This window comes from Stegostoma tigrinum, chromosome 3, assembly GCF_030684315.1.
Source record: "Stegostoma tigrinum isolate sSteTig4 chromosome 3, sSteTig4.hap1, whole genome shotgun sequence".
Classification (NCBI taxonomy): domain Eukaryota; kingdom Metazoa; phylum Chordata; class Chondrichthyes; order Orectolobiformes; family Stegostomatidae; genus Stegostoma; species Stegostoma tigrinum.
The window spans coordinates 81,535,751-81,561,156 of NC_081356.1; the positions used below are offsets into that span (position 1 = coordinate 81,535,751).

General features: G+C 38.9%; 1 protein-coding gene across 2 annotated transcripts in view; it reads left to right on the forward strand.

Annotated features, from left to right (window-relative positions):
- Nucleotides 1-25,406, forward strand: part of fbxl17 (F-box and leucine-rich repeat protein 17) — a 700,184-nt gene that overhangs the window by 558,700 nt on the left and 116,078 nt on the right. The window lies entirely within an intron of this gene.

Consider the following 25,406-nt stretch of genomic DNA (forward strand, 5'->3'; position numbering starts at 1 on the left):
GAGCTGGAGGTGATACCAAACAAGTATTTTGCATCAGTATTTACTGTGGAGAAGGATGTAGAAGCTAAGGAGTGTAGGGAAATAAATAGTGACATCTTGAAAAATGTCCATACTATAGAGGAGGAGATGCTGGACATCTTAAAATGCATGAAGGTGGATAAATCTCCAGGACCTGATTAGGTATACCTTAGAACTTTGTGGGAAGCTAAGTAAGAGATTGCTGGGTCTCTTGAGGGATATTTGTATCATCAAGAGCCACATGTGAGATGCCGGAAGACTGGAGGTTAGCTAACATGGTGCCCCTATTTAAGAAAGGTAGTAGGGAATGCCAGGGAACTATAGACTGGTGAGCCTGAGCCTGATATCAGTGGTGCGCAAGTTGTTGGAAGGGATCCTGAGGGACAGGATTTACATGTATTTGGAAAGGCAAGGACATGTTAGGAATAGTCAACATGGTTTTGTGCATGGGAAATTGTGTCTCAGTAACTTAATTGAGTTTATTTGAAGAAGCGACATAGAGGATTGATGAAGGCAGTGCAGTGTATATGATTTATACAGAATTCAGTAAGGCATTCCACAAGGTCGCACTTGGTAGACTGGTTTGTAAAGTTAGATCACATGCAATACAGGGAGAACTAGCCATTTGGATGCAGAATTGGCTCAAAGGCAGAAGGCAGAGGATGGTGGTGGAGGGTTGCTTTTCAGACAGGAGACCTGCGACCAGCGGTGTGCCAAAACGATCAGTGCTAGCTCCCCTGCTTTTTGTCAGTCATATAAATGATTTGGATATGAACATTGAAGGTATGGTTAGTAAGTTTGCAGATGACACTAAAATTAATGGTGTAGTGGACAGCCAAGAAGGTTTCCTCAGAGTACAATGGGACCTTGATCAGAAGGGCCAGTGGACCAAGGAGTGGCAAATGGAGTTTAATTTAGATAAATGTGAGGTGCTGCATTTTAGAAAGGCAAATCAGGGCAGGACTTATGAACTTAATGGTAAGATCCTGGAAAGTGTTGCTGAACAAAGAGACTTGGAGTGCAGGTTCATAGTTCCTTGAAATTCCAGTTGCAGGTAGAGAGGATAGTGAAGAAGACATTTGGTATGCTTGCCTTTATTAGTCGGTGCATTGAGTATAGGATTCAGAAGATCATGTTGCTACTGTACAGGACATTGGTTGGGCCACTTTTGGAATACTGCATGCAGTTCTGGTCTCCCTGCTACAAGAGCAGTATTGTGAAACTTGAAATGGTTCAGAAAGGATTTACAAGGATTGTGGGTTTGAAGTATAAAGAAAGGCTGAATAGGTTGGGGCTATTTTACTTGGAGCATAGGAGGCTGAGAGTGACCTTATAGAGGTTTATAAAATCATGAGGGGCATAGGTAGGTTAAATAGGCAAGGTCTTTGCCCCAGGGTAGCGGAGTCCAAAGTTAGAGGGCATAGGTTTAAGGTGAGAGATGAAAGATTTAAAACGGACCTCAAAGACAACCTTTTCACACAGAAGGTGTGTGTATGCAATGAGCTGCCAGAGGAAGTGGTGAAGGCAGGTACAATTACAACATTTAAAAGGCATTTGGATGGGTACATGAATAAGGCAAATGTTGGCAAATGGAACTAGATTAATTTAAGTATCTGGTCGGTATGGACGGGTTGGATTGAAGGGTCTCTTTCCATGTTATGCAGCTCTATGACCTGTACTCTAACTCTCCCTTGAACACAATTACAGCACATCTATTTCCTTATCTTTAGATTTAATACCTGCTCACAACCCTCTCCTGCCACAGGCCAGTTGGTAAAGCTGTGAAAAAAGGTGAGTTAATCCTTTCCTATGCACCATCAAACCTCAAACATTTTGAACAAGGCTTATTGAATGGAAGTTAGGATTGAGAACCCTGGTTATTTTGTTTTTTTTTAAACTCATGACATCATTTATATCATCCTGAACTAGTATGGGTAGAATCAGTACTATTCAGGGCTTAAACCCAAAACCTTACACAAATATTTGGGTTACTATCACACCACCTTCTGTATTGTCTTACTGAGCTATCAGATTAAGGTCCTTTTGAGTTGCTAAGAATTCGTATCACTTTAAATTCCACGTGTTCCTTATTACAAATTACTGTAGGTTAGTCATTGATATTAAGATTATACTGTAGAAGTTTTTTTGGCAAGTGTTGTTAACTCTTTATAAATGATTTGCAGAGTTCAAGTTTCAGATCATCACCACTACCATTTGTCCTTAATTAACTTGCTGCACTTAAATATCAGTCAACAAAGCCCAGAAAATCTGAGATATACTCAGTAGGTCAGGTTTAATTCTTCAGCTCAATGACCCTTCATCAGAACTCTGCAGAATGTTTCCAGCACTTTCTGTTGTTTTCTCAAATTTCCAGTAACTGCAGTATTAACTTGTAATAATTGCTTTGGTTCTGGCCTGTATTTATTCTTAGTTCAATGTAAACGTCAGCTCCCTTATTCAACATTTGAATTGATTGTTAAGAATCCTAGCAGTGACTTGCATTTTGAAGCCTGCTTCAAAGCATCAAGCATTCAAATACTCGGGTTTCTGAACTGTTTGAATGATACAAATGCAAAACCAGATCATGGATGAACAACTTGGATTAGATTAGATAGGTCCTCTAAATTCAAGATAATTTGGAGTTTAAGAGAAAGTTTTCAGATCCATACCCAGAGATTAAATAAGTTCGACAAAATCCAGATGGTGCATGTTTTATTGGGAGCAAAGTGGAGGAGATACAGGATTCATCTCAAATTTCAATTGAACCAAACCGATTTGAACAATATTACCCGAACCTTAACCTACAGTAAAAGATCAGCAAATTCTGTAGTAGATGGTATCTCCTTGCCTTCAAATAGCATATAAGTTATAGCTCATGCTCCTACTTTAATATTCAAGATATAAGCAAGAGGTTCATCTCAAAATTACTTGGTTGGTAACTACCTACCTGTGCAAATTGGACATTAGAATTGATCACTATAATGGAAATGACATGCACTCTGCGCTACAATAGTTCCAGCTGATTGGTGTACAATTGCAAAGTCTCAATTTTAAGTTTATAACATTTTAATACATAGTTCATATGGAGATTGCTTGAATGAAGTACAGTTTAAATACTATATTCTTGCTAAATTCATCTTCATTCTTTGCTAGTTACTCAAACTCTACATAGAGCTGTCAAAACAAAAATGTACCTTGATTTTGTTTGTGACCTGGTGTTACTTGGAACTGCTTAATTTGTTTGTGTTTTCCCTCCAATGTTGGTCTATTGATAGTGGCTCGTCTTATGAAAGAACTAAAATGTTCTTATGTCTCTGTTGACAAAGAACAAAGTGATTACATTTCACCTGACATTCTCTTAATTGACCTCCAAAATTTCAGTGGAAGGTCTGTTTTAAATTTTAGAGAGAAATGGCAAAAAACATTTCTCTGAGATTTCCACAAGTATTCTATGAAAGTCAACTGTTTCCTCAAATGAACATCAAGGAAGTTAGCAGCATTCATACAATCAAGTAATACACTTAAGCATCTCCCACATCTAATCCTTTTCTGTTGCCTTATTTCAGCAAAGATAACAGTAGTGGCATTGAAGTTGATGGCTCTCTCAGTGAAGCATTTACTGAAAATTTACCATAATTTCCTGTTTATTTTCAGTCTATCAACATTTCTGATGGTGAAAATTATGATCACCATACTGTTCTCATGCTGACTTTTAGAAGTGGTATTTACAGATAAAGATGCGCAAAGTGTGATATTTGGTTGCTGATATTAGCCGAGTCCATGATTTCAAGGCTGTACTATTTGTAACAAGGATGAATTGTTGTTTGGATAATAGTGTTCATTCAGCAAGCAATTTGTTATATTTTAAAAAGCAAAAGAACTGTGGATGCTTTAAATCAGTTCTATGAAGAGAGATTAAGCAAACTGGGCCTGTATTCTCTACAAATTCAGGGAATGAGAGGTGATCTCATCGAAGAATTGAAAATACTTAAATAGATACACAGGTTTGTACATAAGATGTTTTCCCTGGTAGGGGACATCCTTAAGGAAGGGGCTCAATTTAAAAATAGGGGGAATGTGACTTCGATTCTGGATGAGAAAAAATTATGTTACACAGCAGGTTGTGAACCTTTTAGAATACTGTACCACAGAGAGGGCTGTGAAGGTTTAGTCTTTAAGTATGCTTAAGGTAGAGATTGATAGTTTTCTGATTACCAGTGGCAGATAGAGTTATGGGTTGGAGTCAATCAATTATTGAATGCCTGCTGCCATATCAAATGGCAGGACAGTTGAATGGCCCACTCCTGCTCCTATGTTCTACGCTCTCACTGTTTCTCCCTGACTTACTCAGACAAAATCAGCAGTGTTGGGAGAAAATTGAATGCTTTAGAAGAGTAAGAAGCAAGGTACTACCATTCAGTCAGATGGAAAGAAGCTGAATTTTTGAGGGAATGTAATTTGAAGTGTCCATTGAAAGGCCAACCGTCAGAAAGAATCATCATTCTTCAACTTCTTATCTTCCTTGCCAGCCTACTTCCCGTACAAAAGACAAGTCTTATTTCTTTCTTACAGTAACTTTGGGATTACTTCTAACAAGTCATCAAATCTCATATTTAAGTCCATGTTTCATGCCAACACTGGCAGTCTTTTTCCTACACCTCGACTTCATTTATCAACATTGATATCTGTACCTAATGAAAGTTCAGTCTTAAAAACTCTAATTTTAAAATTATGTTCTCATGTTCCATACAGTTCTAGTAGAAAAAAACTTTATCTGTAATTAACTCATAGAAGTGTAGCTTTATCAATAAGATCACTGTTTATTCTTCTCTATTAAAAAGAATAAAAACTGAGATTATGTAACCTGTCCCAAATCAGGCAATTTCAGAGGGTTGAGGGCTATGATGAGCTGCATGAAAGAGGAGTTGAGGCCTAGTGCAGACTAATCATTATCTTGTTGAACGACAGAACTGACTTGAGGAAGCGAATGGCCTACTCCAGCTCCTTATTTTTCTTTTATACCCGTTAAATGGGTACTTTTGCTGCATCTATACTGCAAGCCTCTACAAGGCCAACATTTCCTTTCTGAAGTATGGTGCCTAACTTTGAACACAGTGCTCCAGGATGACATGTATTCTAGATTGCACACAACTGAGGCATTATTTCCACTCACTTGGTATTCTGATCATTGTTTATTCTACTTTTTTTGACTTGATGTCTCAACCTCACTTTTCTCCTTTAAGACAGTCCTAAACCTTACCCCTCAGATGAAGCTTTCGTTCATCTGACCTAAGATCTCTGTATGTGACTCAGTGTTATATTTTGTACATAGTGCTCAAAGGAAGCAGCTTAAGCTGTTATATTTTCATAGCACCTTTACTGTTATACAAATTGTTGTTCTTGCTAATCAAAGCAATTCTTGCTTTGCCTTGTTGCGTAATGGGTAACCACACAGTCTGCTATTGTATTTCTAGCAGCAGAGGCAGGATAGCAATAAATAGAAAGAATTCTTTGAACTGTGTTGTCAAGCACTTTTAATTGCTTATTGTAAAGCAGCATTGAGAGACGGTTGGTAGTGGATCCAGTGTCTTTCGATACAAGGAAGGAGCATTAGACAATGGGACTGTAAACTGAAGCGGGGTATTGTACACTTCAGTTAATACAGCTTAAAGACATTTTATATTAGAAAGAAAGCTGAAGGTGTTGGACAGGCTACAGTTATTAATTTATATTTAATATGCATTGCACTGCTGCTGCAAATGGTTTTCACCGCTTCAAATACAACCAACTGTAAATTAAATAGAATAGTTTCTCATAATTCATCACAACACGGAGGGAAGCAACAGTTCACCATTTACTGGGAACTTATTGAATATGACAAGATGATGGATTGGTGCCATTCCTGTAAGAGAGATGATAATCGGTAGACATGTTAAATGAAAATGGATTGCAGGAGCATTGAAAGAACTGACTGCTCCAAAGAGCTATCAATTAGGCAAAATGTTTGAAGAGACTCATTGTAAAGAAAAAAACTGAAATTCTTTTACTTTGATTCTTCAGAATATTTTCCCGTATCTGTGCCTGACTCACTGTATGAAGAATAATAGATACTTTATAGCGTTGAGGTGATTTCTTTAAATTCAGCCGATCTAACCATTGAAGAGCAATGACGCTGAATTACATGGTATGAATGGTACAAAAACAAACGTGTGATCTATTTGGTCTCTGCTTAAGTTTATATTCAACTTGAGCTTCCACCCATCCCTCTTCATCTAATCCTTCTGCCATAACCTTCCATTCTTTTCTCTCTCAAATATTTATCCAATTCACCTTAAATGGATCAGTACTGTTTGCCTCAAATACTCATTGTTATAGCAGACTTCACATTCTAACAGGCTATAGATGAAAGATTTTTTTCTTGAAATCCCTGTTTTACTTATTGGTTGCTATCTTATATTTATGATCCGTAATAAATAAAATTTCTGCATCGCCATTGATACCCATATCCTGAGAATGAATCCTTTGACAATAGATGTCAGCTGAACTGAGTTACTTTCTGATTAAGGTCCGTTTAGATTATGTATATAATTTCTTAATTCGATAGGGGTAGAAAATTGGTTTACAAAGCTATGGTGGTTCCCACCCTCCTGCATGGCTCTGAAAAATAGACTGTCTACAGCAGACATCTTAAGGCACTGAAGCAGTGCCACCAAATGCTGCCTAAGCAAGATCCTGTTAATCTGTTGGGAAGAAAGATACAGCAACACCAACAACCTTGACCAACATCCCCACCATCAAGGCATTGACCACTCTTGATAGGCTACAAAGGGCTAGGCTTGTTGTCTGCATGACTGGCATAATACTTCCCAAGTGGGTGCTCTACTCCCTGCTTCAAAATGACAGGCGGGCCCCGTATGGTCAGAGGAATTGCTTCAGTGATACACTCAAGGCCTCACTGGCAACGTGCAGCATTCCCACAGACACCTGGGAATCACTGGCCCAAGACTGCCCAAAGTGGATGAGGAGCATGCAGGAAGACTTCGAGCACCTTGAGGCTTGCCAGTGGGATAAAGATGAAAGCAAGTGCTTTTTAGCGAAAGGAGCACGCTGCCATACCAAAGTCCCACCCACACCTACTCGTGATTACCAAGTGCCACAGAGTCTGCGATTTCAGTCTGTACGGCCACCCCTATGGATTCATCCTGAGAGTGGAAGAGAGTCATCCTCAGCTGCAAGGGACTGCCCATGTTGATGTTCCGGAACCAAGAGGTTATGGTGAAGCTGTACTCCAGAACCAAGAGGTTATGGTGAAGCTGTACTCCGGAACCAAGAGGTTATGGTGAAGCTGTACAAAACTCTGGTGCGGCCGCACTTGGAGTATTGTGTACAGTTCTGGTCACCGCATTATAAGAAGGATGTGGAAGCTTTGGAAAGGGTGCAGAGGAGATTTACTAGGATGTTGCCTTGTATGGAGGGAAGGTCTTACGAGGAAAGCCTGAGGGACTTGAGGCTGTTTTCATTAGAGAGAAGAAGGTTGAGAGGTGACTTAATTGAAACATATAAAATAATCAGAGGGTTAGATAGGGTGGATAGGGAGAGCCTTTTTCCTAGGATGGTGACGGTGAGCACGAGGGGGCATAGCTTTAAATTGAGGGGTGAAAGATATAGGACAGATGTCAGAGGTAGTTTCTTTACTCAGAGAGTAGTAAGGGAATGGAACGCTTTGCCTGCAACGGTAGTAGAATAGCCAACTTTAAGTACATTTGAGTCGTCATTGGACAAGCATATGGACGTACACGGAATAGTGTAGGTTAGATGGGCTTATGTTTGGTATGACAGGCCGGCGCAACATCGAGGGCCGAAGAGCCTGTACTGTGCTGTAATGTTCTATGATGATGATGATGGTAATTCTGAAACCTAGGTTAATGTTCTGGGTACAAGGGTTTAAATCCCAGCATGGTAGCCAGTAAAATTTAAATTAAGATCTGGAATTGAAAACTAGTCAGTAGTCATTGCCTTGATTGATTGTTGTGAAATCCCATCCGATTTACTAATGTCCTTTAAGGAAGGAAATCTGCTGGCCTTGCGGCTGAATCCCATATCTCAACAATTTTTTTTTAGCAGGTTGTATAAATCTATACCTCTCTATGTATGGGAAAAAAAATGTATAATTTGTCAAAGAGAAATAGCAACAGGTGATAAGTTGTAGTGCCCTTACATGTAGTAGTATCCAAGGACTATATCGAGAATGTTACTTTTGTTTGGATAAGTCACAATACAACAGTTGTATTCTTCCCATAACAATTTCTGTGGAGTGCAGCTGCCAGGGTTACTTCCCATTGCCTCCATTCTCCACTTGTACTGCACTCTCCTTTTCATGACTCCAAAACACACCTGTGTCACTCTTCATACCTTCAGAAAAGTGAAGCAATTTATAGAAGTGTCTGCGTGAGAAAGTCATGTAGGAATAAATTTAACTAATAATGGAGATTTAGAAACAAAATAACAAGAATTATACAAATGCAAAACCAAAGAAAACTTGTAAGATTACATAAAGAGAAGAGCAAGCAAAATTGAACATGGTAATAAAGCTTTAAAAATGCAGGTTTTCACCTTAGTATTATAATAAGTCTCTTAGAAGACCAGATAGAATATAAGTAAATTTTATAATTCTCTCTGCTGCTTCTTCATTTACATGATTATCTTCCTAATCTTTTCAACCTTGTTGACATCCTACATTATTGGCATTTTTCCTTAAAAAAACAACTGGCATGGTGCAATCCTTCATCTTTTTACTGCAGCTTTTAATTACAATCCATTCAGAAATATAATGGATGGTCAGTTTGCCAAAGTTAAAAGAGTAGCTTTATGAAGGTGGATTGAATTCTGTGTGGCACAAGGCAGAACGCTAGCAAACATCTGAATTCAAGATTCTTAAAATCATAATTCAATGACAAAATGCAATGCTATTAATTAACCCAAAAAGGTAGAAATACTTGAGGATGCATACTGAAGAAGGGTTCATGTAGACATTTTCCACAGAAAGTTTCAAGAGAGATCGAAAGGAATTCCACATCAAATGAATTGATTTCTCATGTATTTCATTTGTAATCTTGATTCAAAGCTCTATTCATGTTTCCAGCTTTACAGCAATATGTGCTTGCCTAGTTTATCTTCTTGTTTTTTTTTAAAGATTATGCCCTCAAAGTTATGCTCTCCCAGATGGACTAAGTACTACACTGATATATACAGGCATTCTAACTCCCAAGCAGTTGGACATAAAGGGTTTGAACGTCTTATTGCATTCTATTTAACAGGGTTTTGATCGGCTACATCAGTCTGTTGACTAGGAATAGAATGGAGGGAATAAAGTATTAGACATGAAGGAAATGTGTCCCAGTTGTATGCAACTTGATTCTACAATTCAATATCAGACATTTACAGAAGGCTAAATAGAATGGAGTCTGAATTGATTTAATGACAGCATAGTAGCTTTGCTTTAAGAGCTTGAATTGTTTCCGAGAGATTTATATCTAAATGATCCATATTTCAATTATATGCCTGTTTTGTTCAATTTGACACAGTCTTTGCAAATTCCTATAGTTTATAACATTGTCTTGTTTGCAACTTACATAGGAATTTATGAAAATATAAAAAGTTTTCTATTTCTACGTCATTATTACTTTCCCAGTGACAGGATAGAAACGATAGAACTGAATAGCAAACACACCAAAATTGCCGTTTATATTTGTTAGAAAAATCAAATTGAAGTGCTGTCATGCTGATGGTTTTAAGACTAATACATTGAGGTTAGAAACTATTTTCTTTCTGCCTAAGAGTATTGGAAAATGAGCAAGTTTGAAAGGGAGGTTAGATTTCTGACTCCAATATGCTGAACCTTCCCAGATTATGTTATTTAAGTATTTCTTTTGGTTTTCTGAATCCTACAGTTTGACTTTGCCATCCCAAATCTTTAAGCCTTTGCGTTATTCCTTCCTACTGGTAAATTTTTCTTGTGTTTATGTATTTTTTGGAATCCCTTTCTTCCTGACTTGGATTTAACAGAATCGCTTATTAATTCACAAGACAGAACACACTGGGAACATTGATTCAGCAAATGACATCCAGCAGGAATAGAAACCATTGGTATGAGAATCTTGATCTTCGTGACGAGGTGCATGAAGACTGTGATCAACACTCTAACAAGAAACAGTATCAAGGGAGCCAAATAAATGTTCAAATCTTCACCTTAGTTTATTGTGCAGGAGCTGTTAAGTGTCTATTACGCAATTATGTCTCGGAATGAACAAAGCCTAAATTTGGCTGCTTAAACAGTCTTACATCAACGTATTCAGATTAAGTTAGTTCTTAGCATGACCAGCTTTCCCCCAGAATTCATTGGTAAATGAACACAAGTTCTTTAGTAAATTAGTTAACTATTTCTTGACATTTGCCAAAGAATCCGAAACAAAAATCATGAACTATAAGCTGTTTATGAGCCACTGAATCAGGGTTAGCAGCAGAACTTAACTACATAGCTTATAGCTACTTCTGCCAGGAGTTCTGTTGTATATGGAATTTTTAGCATTTTAACGTCGACATTTCAAAAACCACTGCTGGCTTCCGCAAAAAAATCTGTAGGCCATGCTTCTGAGGCTTATAGGAAAGTGAATAGAATTTAGCAATTTTTTCCGCAAAAAAATCTGTAGGTCATGCTTCTGAGGCTTATAGGAAAGTGAATAGAATTTAGCAATTTTTCGTTTTAAAAATTGGAGTTTGCTTCTTGTTAACATACCTTTTATTCAATTGGCATTGCTGGCTTTACTGTCACAAGAACAAAGGTGAGCACGATTGATTGGAATAAGCAGTTGGTGGAAGAAACAGTAACAGAACAAAGGTCCACCTTCAAAGAGCTGATGGTTCAGGTTGAGTCGAGGGTTTTCCGTCTAATGGGAAAAGTAGGACAAACAAATCCAGAGTTCCCTGGATGACAAATGAGATAGAAATTAACATTAGAAAGAAAAAGTGTGCTATGCCAGGTGTAAGATAAAAAAATTGAGAATCAACAGAATACCAGAAGTTTAGAAGAGAAGTGAAAAAGCAAATCAGCGATACAAAGAGTAACTGTGAGAAAAGACTAGCAGCTAACATAAAGGAAAATCCCAAGAAGACTGGAGGGTTACAAACATTATTAACACGAACAAAGTTGCTGGAAAAGCTCAGCACGTCTGGCAGCATCTGTGAAGGAATAAAACAGATAATGTTTTGGGTCCGGTGATCTTCCACAGAACTGATAGTGGCTGGGAAAATGTCACTTTACATGCAAAAAATAGGGAGATAGGTAGGAGAAGGAGTAAATGATAAGACAGAGCCCAAAGAGAGAGAAAGACAGTTGGACACACAAAGGAGTTGCTAATGATCAGGCTGGGAGGGTGAATAGTTGTTAATGGGGACTGTTAATGACTGACAACAGTGGGTGTACAGTGTCAGGCTATGTGGTAACAAGGCCTGGTGTGTGGGGTAGAGGGCTGAGACTTGGGAGAGTTTAGGCCCTGTAAGGTCCCCAAGCTGAAAACGGAGTGTTGTTCCTCCAGCTTGTGCTGGGTTTCACTGGAACACTGCAGCAAGCCAGAGACAGAAATGTTGGCCAGGGAGCAGGGTGGTGCATTAAAGTGACAGGCAACAGGTAGTTCAGGGTCTTTTTTGCGAGCAGAATGTAGATGTTCTGTGAAGTATCGCCAAGTCTATGCTTTGTTTCCCCAATGTAGAGGAGACCAAATTATGAACAGCAAATGCAGTAGACCAGTTTCTCGGAAGTGCAGGTGAAGTGTTACTTCACCTGGAAGTTGTTTGGGCCCTTGGATACTGGGGAGCGAGTAGATAAACGGGCCGGTGTTGTGCCTGCATCGGTTACAGGGGAAGGTGCCATTGGGATGTGGGGATGTGTTGGGGGTGAAGGAAATGGGGACCAAGGTGTCCTGGAGGGAATGGGCCTTGCAAAAGATGGACAAGGTGGGGGAAGGGGGATATGTGTCTGGTGGTGGCATCTCGCTGGAGGTGGCGGAAATGGTGTCCAGCAAGATCCCACCACCAGACGCACATTTTCTGCATATAATCTGACGTTTTCCCAACCATTGTCACTTCTGAGGAAGGGTCACTGGACCAAAAACATTTACTGTGATTTTTTCCTTCAAGGATGCTGCCAGATCTGCTGAACTTTTCCAGCAACTTTGTTTTTGCTCCTGATTTACAGCATCTAGAGTTCTTTCAGTTTTTACAAACATATGGCCTTGTTTAAGAAAAGATATAAGGATGATCCCAGAAAATACAGACTATTAGTTTAGCTTGGGTGATGGTGAAACTTCTAGAAACTTATTTAGGATAGAATTAATAATCAGATGGGAAAGATGGGTTGATTGGGGAGAGTCAGCACAAATGTTTGAAGGGAAAATGGTGTTTAACTAACTTGCTGGAGATTTTTGAAGAGGTAACAAGGATTCAGTGAGGATAACATTGTTAATGTGGTGTACGTGAGCTTCCGGCAGCCAGTTGTTTCAGTTCCATTTAACAAACTTGTGAGGAAAGCTATATGATGGAAAAAGGATACGTAGATCGAAAATTGACCTAGTGATATAACACAGAGAGTAATAATCGGGGGATATATTTCTGGCTGTAGTGATATTCCCCAGAATCGCTATTGGGACATTTCCTTTTCCTGATATAGATTGATAATCTGAATCTTGGTATGCAGGATACAGTTCAGAATATGCAGATAACGCAAAACTTGGAAGAATTGTAAACTGTGAGGAAGACAGCGTGGAGTTCCAAAAGGACATTGACATATTGGTTGAGTGAGTGGAAAAGCGGCAGATGAAGTTCAATGCAGAGAAGTGTGAGGTGATGCTCTTTAGTTGGAAGAACTTTGAAAAACTATATAAAATTGGTGTATAATCCTAAAGGGGGTGCAGGACCAGAAAGACCTGGGTGTCTCTGCACAGATCACTGAAGGTGCCAAGGCAGATGAAGGGAGGAGTTAATAAAGCATATTGGTTGCATCCTTGGTTTCACAATTAGAGACATTGATTGCAAAAGCAGAGAGGTAATGTTGAACTTTTACAAAACCTCAGCTGGAGTATTGTGGATTGTTTTGAATGCATCTGAGAGAATGCAAAAATGGTTTCCAATAATGGTTCCAGGAATCAGAAACTGCAGTTATGAAAATAGATTGAAGAAGTTGGGAGCATTCTCCTTGGAGGGCAGAAGACTGGAAGGAAAATTGGAAGAGTTTTTCAAGATCATGTTGGAGAGAGTAGATAGGAAGAAGTTATTTCCTGCTTGTAAAGGGAAAAAAAAGGTGAGCGTAGATTTAAATTGATGTGCAAAGGAGCAAAGTGTGGTCAGAAAAACCTTTTTTACACAGCAAGTGGTTACGCTATGGAATACACTGCCTGGAAAAGTGGTGGAAGCAGGGTCAGTTGACATATTGGCGCTGGATGATTATTTCAGTAGAAATGGTATGCAGGCTGTGGGGAAAAGGCAGGAGATTGGGATTGGTAAAATAACTGCTGCAGACGATGGGCTGAATGGCCTCTTCCTTTGCCGTGATGACTTTGTGATTCTGTAATCTTGACAAAATTACTTATGGCCATCTCGATCTTTCTTCTTACTTCCATGTCATCTTTTGTCATCCATTGTTTGAAACAGACAAACATATGTATTTTCTACAGTGTGATTCTTTCCATTTTCAATCTTCGCACTAGTTTCTTCTAATATATTCTTCGTATTCATCATGTTTCTGATTCTTTTCAGTTGCCACGTTTATCAACTTTGGCAATCATGGCTCTCCAACTATAACAGTCCTTTTCGAGCTTGGTGTTGTTCACAAATCTTGTACCTATTCTGCTTTGTCAACTGTTTAATCTTTTCCTTTGTCCCCCTCTTACTTTACTACTCTCAAATTTGCCAATCACTACTAATGTTCTGTTTTCTCCATGATAAATACATGCCAAAATAAGTGTAGTTGCCTCTTGGTGGTCATCTGCAAAAGTTCTTGTGCATAGCCCATCCTCTAAACTTCCTCACTAGTTGTCATCATTGTACTGCTAATCTTCATCGTATGTCTTAGAAACCACATGCTCGATTTTTGTGCCTGTGTTGGTGTTGGATTGGAATTGGGCAGCTTTGAAACAGCACGAAAGCCAATTTTCAAAATTCCTGGCCCCATCTGCAGTGTCAGCAATTTCTACTGGTATGTGATAAGGATGCAGGCAGCAAACCTATACACAGATCATGGGGCAGCCCTAGTTTGGTGTCAGGAATCTTTGTATGGATGTTTTCTGAAGGTGTTGCCATTGTCACACGTTGAATGATGACAGATTAGTTAACTATGGTTTAAATGCAGTTTTTGTTCTTAAAAGCCAAGTGAGCATTACCTTGACCAGCATTACGAAAGTGGAGATGTAGTTAGATGCATTAGAGTATTTATTCAATGAGTAAACTGCTCTTGTGTTCAAATAAGCTTTTGATTTTGGCTGTCTCACTGGTCCCGTTTACATCGATTAACAGCTCAGATATGTGTTCCCCTACTTTTAAGCTTTAAATAATGAGCAAGATCTGGATGAGCATAAACTGGCACTAAGTTTCTATAGGAAATAAAGGGCTGAGGTGGTATTTGCAGGGCATAGGTTACTATGAAGGGTATGGTGGGCCATGGGTGGATGGCGGGCTTGAAATTGCACGTGTTGATTTTGATATAGCATGGCCACTATGTAAAGAGTAAGGGCTGGAACATACATAGAACACTTTTTCTGTTTTATTATTTATTTTTCTACACCTTTGATGACATTCAGAAAGCGGGCATAGGTGAGTTGGGAACATGAGGGGTACAGACAGGGGAATATGGTGATACAGGGATCAATCAAATAGAGTTAGAGAGCCTCACAGTTATCTGTTCCACTGTGCTGATGTCCAAGGGACTGGAGGCAGCTCTGTTAACTGAGCCACCTCAGCATCCACTGGTCTCTGTTTTGATCTTGGGCCCCTTTCTCAAAAGATAATCTTGATGCCAGCACACCCTGTCACACCATGAGCATTTTGGTGGGCACTGCTTGGCTGGAAGTGGGATCACAACATCAGGAATTGGAATGAATCTCAATTCTCACACTGAGGATGAAAATCCAAGCCCATACCTCTGGTGTCTCTACTTTATCTTCCATGATCTTGCTTGCATTCCAACTTTGCATCTGTGTGATAATGATGATGCAATGTAGCAGTTTAATAATTTCATTCTGTTTTTGCATTCTTATTTCTACAGGTCTGACAATTTTTTGAAGGTTTGTCTTGCAAGTGTTATGCTCTTGATACCTTAGTCATTTTTTCCAATAATGAGTAGGAATAATCATTTCAGAGCTGTCCTTGCAATGTTTTTTTAAAACTTAGTGTCATAGTTTTCAGCATTAATTATTCATTGATTATGAGTTGATAGGTTAGACCACCATGTGACATTGGTGAAACCAAATTAGTATTGAATCCTTTTATAGTCAACATACTGACAGCATTGGATTATTGATTATTGCTAACAACATACACAGTTTAATGAGGAATTTTCCAGAACTACTTTTACTTTGTCTTCATGAATGTGGTTCAAACTTGTTGCTTTGTCATATTCCTGAGGATGATATCAGCAATTCGAGGCATCACAGTTATAGACATCTGTGGAGGTGATATTCATTATTCTTGAGTCCGGTAGTCCTGAATACATTCCATGCTTATAGCTGATCTTGCTCACTCGTCCTGATCTGGACACATATACAAGTGGAAACAAATAACTTTGATATGTTTGTATCTGGCCAGTAAAGCCATGCAATCTTAATGTCTATAGCTGTCAATTTTCTAATGTCCATGAACTTCCAAACTTAGAGACATCCATCTTCCTATAATAGACAATGAAATTCTGCAGCTTCTCTTGCAAAGACTACTATTGTGAGCTGCATGAATACTAGAGTTATAACTGAGCCAGCTGTTAGAATACTGAAGATGTATCTCAGGCATCTGGACAGATATCGGGATACACTTCGGAATTAACCATCCAGAATTCTGATGGTGTGATGTGGCGATGATCTTGCAAAATGTTGTGCAATGCTAGAGCACTAGGGAGAGATAATGAGTCCTGTGTATCCAAGAAGAAGGAAGAGGAATGCCTGATATAACTGCCAGGGATGGTGAGAAACATTGATTTGGGTACACTAGAGGAGGGAACACATGAGATGTGTGTGGTACATTTTCAGAATGAATTCCAACTTCTCAGGTATCTCAATCTCCTGACCACATCGCTTGCTTGAAAAAACTGTAGGAGATGTAAACAATGATTTAGATATGACAAGGTGTATGTATTCTAAGTTATTATTTGTCTGCATTATCATTTTTCCTTGTCTACTGCTATTAAATCAACATGTTTTATACCATGTGAGTCTGTGATTTTTAATTGCCCCTAGCTACCTGAGAAACTCCCATATCTGCATCTCAAATGGCTAGTCATGCCATGCCCTTGCTTATCTCTTGTTTTTCCTCGTCTGTAATTGTCAAAGTGGAGATGGATCAAGAGCTATCTCTGGTTCTCTGCCTCTCTATGATTCTCTGTCCTCTTTTTTTCTGGCAAGGAGAAAATTCAGAGATCCTTATGTGTGAAAAATAGGTGTTTTCAAAAGATGGAAAGGAAATGTTTGTGGAATGTTGTAGGATATCTGGAAGCAGATTTTTTCTCTTCTCTGGAGGGAGTAGAATCTTCCAATGAATCTTCACAGTCTACAGCTTCATGTCCAGAGAAGTATTTTCAAATACTGGTACTGCCTTGTTACATTTTGCCTCCATTCCTGCGGCTCCTGATTCTGCTTGAAGACCTGTAACTTGAAGTCTGATTCTCGCATTGTCCCGTCAAATAATGGAACTGAAGTAGACGACTGCAAGTCATCGTCATGACCACTTGCTGATTCAAGTATTCATTGTTCATTAGCATTAACCCTTTCCTATCCAAGCAATACATTTGACTGCTGACTTAACTTTAAAACCAAAAAGGAAAGTTTGCATTAAAATTATCCCTTTCTCAATCAGCAGGTGTTTCAAGCTCATTAAAACTACCTAAATGTATTTGAAGTTTAATAGTGGTAACATAAGAAATGAGGCAGCCAATTGCGCACAGAAAACTCCGACAACAACAATTATTTACATGATCAGACAATGTGGTCTGGGAACAAATGTAAAACAATTCTAGGGACATTTCTTCTCCAACTGTATTCCAACTGTAACATGCTAATTTAGGAGAAATGCTAGGTTTTTCTCCAGTGAGAGACTGAAAACAAAATAGGGAAAAGAGATGTATCAAGAAAGCGGAAGAGCAAGAAAACTCAACAAAAATCTGTGCCTCAACACCAGCTTTAAGGAATTAATTTATCTTGTCTTTTGCAGATTGTCTCTGTAAAAGCAAATGAAGCACTTCTATTAATTACAATATGAACAGGAGTAGGCCATTCAGACCTTCAAGCCAGTCCCTCCATTCACTGAGATCTTGGCTGATCTGTGGTCTAACTCAACATACCTGCCTTTGACCCATATCCCTTAATGTATTTACATAACAAAAATTATCTACCTCAGATTTAAAACCACTTGAAAATCACTGAAATTACTAAAACAACTGATCTAGCATCCGCTGCCGTTGTGGAAGAGAGTTCCAAACATTTCCCACCCTTTTTGTGCACAGGTGCTTCCTGACATCTATTCCAAATGGTCTGGCCCTAAATCTCAGACCATGACCCCTAGTTCTCAACCAATGAAAATAGTTTATTTTTAGCTACCATGTCTTCTCCTGGTAATAGCTTGAAGACTTCGATCAGATCACTCCTTAACCTTATAAATTCTGGAGAAAACAGGCCTAACCTATATAATCTGTCATCGTTCTCGGACTTCAGGTGTTAAGTAATCATTTTTGTAGACCCTTGTTGTACGCTTTCCAAGGCTAATGTATCCTTCCGAAGATGCGATGCCCACATCTGCCCACAGTCCTCGAAGTGGGGTCTAACCAGGCTTTTGTATAACTGCAGCATAATTTCTGCATCTTTACACTTTAATCCTTTAGATGTAAAGACTGACATTCCATTAGCTTTGTTGATCATTTTCTGAACATGTTTGTGACAATTTAAAAATCTACACACCTGAATCCTCAAGTTTCTTTGGACATTAACTTCAGACCATCTAGAAAGTACCCTGATCTATCCTTTTTTGGTCTAAAATGAGACCTCACACTTGCTTACATTGCACTCCATCCACCACAGTTTTGCCCATTCAGTTATTTATCAATATTCCTTTTTTATTTTATGCTAACATCTACATTGTCTACAATGGTACCACTGGTTATTCCTTGCCAATCTGAGTGCCTACTGATCACTACATTTTGTTGCCTGCCACTCAACAAATTTGCTAGCTATGTTAGCAATTTACCCTCAATTCTGGGGGCTTCTACCTTAATTAACCATCTCTTATGTGGGATTTTTATCAAATACCCTTTAGAAGTTCTTCATGAAAACATCCATAGACATTCTTTGCCCGCTACCTTAGTCACTTCTCCAAAAAATTCATCGAGTTTTTTCAAGGCATGACCTTCTTATCATGAATTCTTGGTGGCTCTGCTTCATTAACCAAACATTTTTGAGATGTTCAGTTACCCCATACTTGATTATAAACTCCAACAATTTTCTCACTGCAGATGTTAGGCTAAATAGTCTGTAATTCCCAGATTTGCCTCTTTTGCCCTTCTTAAAAATGGGAGTAACATGCAATTTTCCAATCCAAAATCCTGTATCTGGGGAATGCTGAAAGATTATAGTTAGAGTTTTGACAATGTGCTCCCTGATTTGCTTTCACACCCTCAGGTGGAAAACATCAGATCCTGGGGATTTTTCATTCTTTAGTAATGAGGTAATTAAAAGGAATTAATGTTTTACTTCTGTTAATTTTATTCAGTTCCTGATGCCAATCCACTCTTAATTTCCTCAAGACTTTCAGGAAACTGTCCTCCTTTTCTGAAATAAGTACAGAGGCACAGTAGTTATTCAACATGTCTGCCATTTCCCTAAGGTCATTGACACTATCCCCACTTTCACCCTGTAGTGAACCAACATTGTTCCTGACCACTTACTTTCCCCTTACCAACTTGATGTCCCTTGCAAGTTATCTTTCATAATCCCTTTAGTGCCTTGTGCATTGTATTTTTCCTCTTCAGCAGAGTCTGTGCTTTTATTTTCTGCATTTTTGTAAGCCCTTTTGGTTTTATGCTGTCCTTTATCTCTCTAGTTGTCCCTGGCTGTTTCTAACAAATTTCTTCAACTGGCCTGTTGAAGATTGACTCCGAAAAAGCAAATGAAGTACTGACATTGATTATTATTAATTATTGATAAGCAAATAGGGTCAATTATCTGTAACATTTTCAAAACAGCGCCATACAGTCTCCAAGTAATGCCTGCAGGAATCATCCAGTCATTAGTCGTTCACAAGGAAGCACTATCACCTATGAATCAGAACATTTTGGATTCTAACTACACCCAAACGATATAATTTTGACTGATGCTTCAGTGTAGTACTTGGGACAATATGTGTTGTTGGTTGAAACGCTAAACTTAAGTCATATTTTTATGTTCAGATAGATATTAAAGATTATTTGACACTATTTGAGGAACAGCTGTGCCAAATGTATCCTGGTCAACATTTATTCCTTAGCATTTATTACTAGAAGCCATAATGAATGGTCATTTGTTTCATTTTCTTTTTATGGAATCTTGCTATATGTAGTTTACTCATGTCAGCAGGATTACAACAGCAGTTCGTAGATATGAAGCACTTTGGCAGCATCCTGACTCTTTTACAGTCTTACTCTTCCCTATCTGTTTGTTTGACTCTCCCTATATCTGTCTACATTTCAGACAATACTGAAATCCTAGAAAAGAAGACTGAGTTACACTGTGATGGATAAATGTTGCAGATGTTAAGCTGTAATCTGGCACAATATCATGCTTCACACAAATGTCTTAATCCAGTTTCCAAAAAATGAATGATTTAATGCTTTTTGCTTCAACATGACTTATTGATTTGATTTTATTGGCATATGTACAGTGAAAAGCTTTGTTTGCGAGCAGTGTAGGCAGATCATATTAAGCAAGGACATACAGATCTTAGGGTGCTTTGACAGAGAGAGGCAGACAGGTTATACTGCACAGGAGATGCGTGAAGCAAGATCAACTTTAATAAGGTCAGCATTAGCTGAAGTTAGAGAGCCTATTCATCAGTCTAATAATGGCAGGGAAGACACTTTTCTTGAACATGTTGGTACATGTGTTTAAACTTCTGTATTTTCTGCCTGACATTTTGCATATGGCATTCTGACACATTTTGTGTAACTTCTCTAAACAGTTTATACTGGAAATGTTGAATTTCAAATTCCTTGAGATAGTTGGGAAATGTGGAGGGAAGAGCTTCTGAAAAATGTTGAATTGTCATTCTCCAGGAGACAGATATAAATTTAAGATCCAAGAGAATTGTAAACTTTTTGATTGCAGATTAGCTGCAGTGAAGATCTAGCAATAGAAGACTGCAGGTTTCATTATTTCATTTCATTCAGTTTCCAACCTGTGCCACACTGAGCTGTTGTTATCATTTCTTTGCGCAACTGAGAGAGAAGATAAAATGGGTGGATGCTATTCCTGGCAGACTCCCAAGAAGATTTTCTGTAAGTCTGAAAACTGCTTTTGTCTGTTGAAAAGGGGTAGAAATGCCAAATTCAGACAGAAAGAAAATTTCATTCTTTGATAAATAGCTGAGAAAATTTGATGGCCTCCCTTTGCCCTTTGTTAACTGCTTTTTACAGTGCCAGGGTCCCATGACCCTACCCAGTCAGCAATTGGGCATTTCACTGTTTTAATATCTTGGATAACAGATTTCTCCTTGAGTGGGCAATACAATTTGATCCATGGAGTAGAGTACGGGGTTAAGGAATAATCACCAATCAAGGCAGTGCAAAGGTTAAGGAAACAGTCAAATGAAGTATGTTTTGTAATGTGTTCAGATGGGTAGAAGGAGATTTTGTCTGCATTAATAATAGACCCAACAAGAGTTTTTTCTTTGGATCTCAGATTAACCTTTAAGTCTGACAAATAGGACCCATTCCTTTTGTTTTGGGAATTAGAAGTCCACACAAAGGGCTATATTGTCAGCTTCGTTTCCTATTTAATTCTGTTGAACTGATTTTAGTCTTTAAACAGCTGAAAGATGCGATAGTCACCAAAGTGACTGCAGCTCAAAGGAGAATCACCAAAATGGCAAAGGGGCTATTTGTACCTAGTCAGGTGGATATTTATAATGAACTGTGCTAATTATAGACAGAAATCAAAATAGCTGATTTAAGATCGGTCAATTTGAACAAATGTGATCAAAGGAAATCTCTACAGAATAATAAAACCTTCGCATTTAATTGTGACTAAAGTGCTAATTGGATTGCGAGCCACCTTCGTGTGCATTTTTTCCCAATTAGTCCTTCATCCCTAATCAGAAGTGATTAGGGGTTCTCAACGTTCCTACACCAGCAATTTTGATATTTCTTACCTGTGACAAACTCAACAGCAACGAAATGATGAGTCTCTACTGTCGCTGGATTATTGATATAATTTCCAGTCTTTAGGATCTGATGGGTAACAGCAGTGACCTTACATGTAATAAAATGAGATATCCATGTTTATTCAGATTCTGTCCAGCAACAAATCAAGTTGTGGGAATATAGTCAAGCATTGAAAGTCACACAGAGTTAAGGGAAACTGTTGAATTAAGGGATATGTTGATAAAATCCCATAACATCAGGTCAAACAAGGAAAAGGAAACCTTCAGAGACAGTAGGATCTGCAGATGTTGGAGAATCTGAGATAACAAGGTGTAGAGCTGGATGAACACAGCAGGCCAAGCACAAGAAATTTCTGAAGAAGGGTCTAGGCCCGAAACGTCAGCCTTCCTGGTCCTCTGATGCTGCTTGGCCTGCTGTGTTTATCCAGCTCTACACCTTGTTATACAAGGAAACCTTCAACTGCTTTACTACTGACTCCCCCCACCCCCTTGGCTGATGAAACAATACTCCTCCATTTTGAATAACATTTGGAGGAAATACAAGGATGGCAAGGGCACAGAATGTACTCCAGGTGGATGACTTTAATGTCCATCATCAAGAATGACATAGTAGCATGACTACTGGTCAAGTTGACTCAACCCGAAAGGACATAACTGCTAACTGCTAAGCTTGATCTGTGCCAGGTGGCGACTGAACCAGCAAGACAGATGAGCCTATTTGACCTTGTCTCACCATTAAACATGTCATAGAGGAATATTTTATTTATTTATTGACTGGATGAGGACGTCGCTGGCTAGGCAGCATTAATAACCCATCCTTAATTGTCCAGAGGGCAGTTCAGAGTCAACCCCATTGCAGTTGGTCTGGAGTCACATGTAGGCCAGACTAGGTAAGGATAGCAGTCTCCTTCCCTGAAAACACTAGTGAGCCAGGTGGGATTTTCTGACAATTGACAATAGATTCAATGTCATCATTAGATTCTTAATTCCAGATATTTTTATTAAATTCAAGTTCCACCAAATGCCACAGTGGGATTCGATCCCAGGTGCCCAAAATGTTATCTGGGTCTCCGGATTAACAGTCCAGCAATAATACCATTAGACCATCGCCTTCCCATGTGTCCTTGCTAGATCAGTAAGAGTGGCCATCTCACAGTTATCGTGGAAACGAAGATACATTTTCACCTCGGGGATATTCTCCATTGTGTTACGAGGCATTAACACTATGCTGAAAGAGGACAGACTTTGAACAAATGTAGCAACTCAAGACTGGGCATCCATGAAACACTAAGGGCTATCATCAGCTGAATTGTATTCAACCACAACCTGTAATCTCATTGCCCACAAATCTCTTACACTACCGTTACATCAAACTGGGAGGTCAACCCTGGTTCAGTGAAGAGTGCAGGACGGCATTGCAGCACTAGGCATACCTAAAAATTAAGCTTTAATCTGGTGAAACTACATAACAGGATAAAATAGTGGAAACAACATGCAATGCACACAGCAAAGCAATCCTAATGTTACTGAATCAGATGTAGCTTCTGCAGTTCTGCTGCATCTGCAGTTTTGCTACATTCAGTTATTAGTTGTTTAATTCCCCATCACTATTCACAGATTTCATATTCTCACTGATAGCGAAGCTCAAGATGTCAGTGATAAAGAAGAGGCTGAAACATTCAGACCTATTAGTATCATTTAATATCAGGAAACAGTCTTTGCAGTGCTCAGTATTCAAACTATGGAGCCTGACAACATTCTGGCAATAGTACTGAAAATAACTTCTCCTAAACGTAGCTTTGCCTCCATCCAAGTGTTTTCAGTACAACTACAATACTGGTATTTGCCTGGCAATATAGAAAATTTCCCAGGTTATGTTTGTGCTCAAAATGCAGGGCAGACTCAACCTTTCTTATGAACCATCAGCAAAATGATGGAAGGTATCCTTGACTATGCTTCCTAGTGGCAAGTTGCAAAGGAATTACTTGCTCACAGATGCTCTTTTGCAAGGGCGACACTGCACCTGACCTCTTCACAGCTTTAGCCAAAACAGGGAGAACAGAGCTAAATTTCAGAGATGAGTTGAGAGTGACTACCCTTAACATCAAGGCTACATTTGAACAAGAATGAAGAACATTCTGCTTGGGCTAGTAACGTTAGTGCCACATTAGTGTCAGGCAATGACAGTTCAATAGTACTTGCACCTTACAGTACATACTGTTCTGGAACAAAACAAACAGTGTATCTAAGCATGGAGGCCAATATATAAATGGACCTATAAGCTTTCATTGATGGGATTCAACTTATATACTGAATATAAAAATGAACTGCTATCATAGGAGGGGAGATGTGGACATTTTGATTTGTCACCAGCATCCAGCAAAAAGAACAGTATGTCTCTAAACTTAATCTGCCTTTGTATGATGGTCCATATTGCTGCTTGATCCCTTGTACCCAGTTATCAAGTACTGGTGAGGAAAGCCATCCCTAGGGAGTGAAGGGCCCGGGCCATGTCACAGTGCATGGCCTCCCTTACTCCCTGGGGCAAACCACACAATGTGTACCCCATGTTGCATAGCACCATAGGCTGTTGCATGCAGCACCCTGTGTTACTTATGCCTTGCTGCCTTCAAATAAAACAAGAAATGAGACATCACCGCCACTCATTGATTCAAAGGCCTCCCTCATTTTGGCTTCCAGTTCCTTCCACATGCCATTGTCCCCATTGCAAGGCCTAGAACCTAGGTCCAGTTGCCCTGATTTATTCTAGGGATAGTTCTTCCAGGAACCAAGCATTTGTGTGGTTAAAAAAAGTTGAGACTCATTTTTAACGTGAATGTAGCATGTGAAAATAAGGCAATAGGGCAAAGATTGCAAAAGCATGACGTTTTAGGGCTGGAAAAACAGCACACTGATCTTTTATACTAGGATGACTTGTACATCAGAATTTAAGGGTAAATAAAGGGATTGCATCCCGCAACATTGGAACATGCCTTGGTCCTTGCTCGACTGATTAAAGCCTCAAATCTGGACATTGCAGCATTGGCAGTTGTTGTTGAGGTGTGCCAGCAAAGGAATGAGGACTTTGATTCTGTTGTTCCATAAAGGCAGTCATCAGTACAACAGTGGAACTGGTCATCATTTTGCTGGATGATATCAGTCCCATCTCAATCCACAATGTCCCTTTTAAATAAGGTGGGCCTGGAACACAAATGTTCCTCATACTAGCATAGTGCAACTCACTGTTTCCCATCTGTACAGGAGCTCCCAAATTTAATACTGTGTTCTTAATTACTGCCAAATCAGAGCTTTTGTTTTGAAATTAATCATTAATCATTTGTTTCATGCATATCTCTTTGTAGAACTTAGAATTCTTTTGCCACTTTTAAATTTGCACTTTCAAGGGAATCGTGCATTTTACGTTCTAGATCTCTGTTCATCAATACCCCTTAAAATCTATCAATTGAGTCAGATTTCATTATTTATTTTTCTTCTTGCATCTACCTGAATAAAGTTGTATCACCTCGTTAAGCTAAAAGTAATAAATAAATTTTCAATGGTATACAATGGTATGAAAGTAATCAATTCACCACAAAAATCTTTTCTAATTGCCCCACAGTTTACATTCTATTAATGTACAGCAAAGTTATTTTGCTTTTTTTTAGTGTAACTTCATGAAAACAATTTCATACATGCATTTCTCATGAGTTCAATTCATACTGGGAAAGGAG